Source organism: Corylus avellana, chromosome ca3 (genome assembly GCF_901000735.1).
Source record: "Corylus avellana chromosome ca3, CavTom2PMs-1.0".
In the NCBI taxonomy this organism is placed as follows: domain Eukaryota; kingdom Viridiplantae; phylum Streptophyta; class Magnoliopsida; order Fagales; family Betulaceae; genus Corylus; species Corylus avellana.
In genome coordinates, this window is record NC_081543.1 from 25,839,233 (window position 1) to 25,841,713 (window position 2,481).

Here is a 2,481-nt window from a genome sequence, read left to right on the forward strand (position 1 = left end):
AAGGAATACGCTTAAGCTCAAACATCATACTTCACAAAAAACATGCTAATGTGCTCATAAAAATTTGTCTCAAAACAAGTGAAATCTCTTTTACCCAAAAGTATGTCAAAAGACTTAGATTCATAATGACATAATGATGTGTTCAACCCTTCAAGCAAGCCAATGAAATGCAAACCATAGTCACAATTTAACTCAAACTTGACAACAACATAGTACAATTATTATTATTAAATTATTATTTTCTATTAAACTAAACAAATAAGAACAACAATAAACAAACAAAGTGTTTATTTATTTATTTTTTATAAAACTAAACAAATAAGAACAACAATAAATAGACAAAGTGTTTTTTCATACCCCCAAACTTGAATTACACATTGTCCTCAATGTAGGCAGAAAAACAATACCAAGAGGTGTAGGGAACCAAAGTGAGCAAAGAGACGACTCCCAAACTTACTCGTGAAAACACCCGTCCTGAAAAACAGAACAATAAACAAAAATAAACATAAACAAAACAAAAGCATATGACTAAAAATAAAAGGAAAAGAGGGGTGCCTCCCATAAGTGTTAAGTTTACAGTCTTTAGCTAGACTTTTCACCGCCGATGATTAAGTAGACGATGTAGGATCTGCCAAGGGCAATTCCTTAATCTCCGGAATCTTCAGTTCCAAGAATGGCTTCAAGCGCTGACCATTGACCTTGAAAGTACTTCCATTCTTGGGATCCTCGATCTCGATGGTCCATGAATAGAAATTGCGCGCACTATGAATGGTCCAGTCCATCGGGATTTGAGCTTCCCTGGAAACAGATGCAGACGTGAGTGTTAAAGGAGGGCTTTCTGACCAACTTCAAACGATCTTCTCAAAATGTTCTGGTCATGATTCTTCTTCATCTGAGCTTTGTACTACTTGGCACAGTCATACACATTATTCCTCAATTCTTCTAATTCATCGAGCTGTAGCTTCCTTTGATCGCCAGCCATGGTGAGACTGAAATTCAGCTGCTTGATAGCCCAATACGCCCGGTGCTTCAATTCAGGTGGCAAGCCTTTCCATACACGAGTCGGTAGGGAGACATGCCAATTGGCGTCTTGAATGCAATCCGGTATACCCACAAAGCATCATTGAGTCGAAGAGCCCAATCCTTCCTTTTCGGGTTCACCGTCTTCTCTAATATCCTTTTGATTTCTCTGTTGGATATTTCAACTTGCCCACTTGTTTGAGGATGGTAGGGAGTTGCAACTTTATGAGTGATGCCATATTTCTTCATGAGTTACTCAAAAAATTGGTTGCAGAAATGCTTCCCTCCATCGCTGATGATGGCACGTGGTGTCCCAAACCGTGAGAATACATTTTCCTTCAGAAATTGCAGCACAACTCTATGATCATTAGTCTTGCATGCAATGGCCTTCACCCACCTGGAAATGTAATCCACCGCCACATGGATGAAGAGATACCCATAAGAATTAGGAAAGGGCCCCATGAAATCGATGCCCCAAACATCAAACAGCTCCACAATAAGGATCGGGTTCAGTGGCATCATATTCCTTCTTTCAATGCTCCCCAACTTCTGGCATCTATCACAGGCTGAACAGTAGGCATGGGCATCATGAAAAATAGAAGGCCAATAGAATCCACTTTGAAGAATCTTCACTGCGGTCTTTTTAGAACTGAAGTGGCCTCCACATGCATGATCATGACAAAAAGAGAGGACATTTTGCTGTTCACTTTCAGGAATGCATCTCCTTATAATTTGATCTGGGTAGTAATTGAACAGGTAAAGATCATCCCAAAAGAAGTACTTCGCCCCAGCCAAGAATTTTGATCTGTCTTGCCTGGTTGAATGTGATGGCATCTGGGCAGTGGCGAGGTAGTTCATAATGTCTACGAACCACGGTGCAGGAGTCTGAGAGATGTGCATAAGTTGTTCATCAGGGAATAGCTCAGTAATAGGCACAACATCTTCATTGAAGTCCACAACTAGGCTGGATAAGTGGTCAGCTACAACATTCTCGGAACCCTTCTTGTCTCGAATTTCAATATCAAACTCTTGCAGTAACAGAATCCACCGGATGAGACGAGATTTAGCATCTTTCTTTGACATAAGGTACTTCAAAGTAGCATGATCCGAGTAGACTAAGACTTTAGACCCTAGCAAGTAGGATCTAAACTTATCAAGAGCAAACACTACAACCAACAACTCATTTTCAGTGGTGGAGTAGTTGAGCTGTGCATCATTCAGGGTCTTGCTGGCATAGTATATGACATGCGGAAGCTTTTCCACTCTTTGCCCCAAAAAGGCTCCTACAGCATAATCGGAGGCATCACACATTATCTCGAATGGCACTCCCCGATTAGGTGGCTGAATGATTGGTGTATAAGTTAAGGTCTTCTTCAAAATCTCAAAGGCTGTTTGGCACTTGTCATTAAAATCAAAAGGAACATCTTTTGCCAACAATTTACATAGAGGCCATGGTATCTT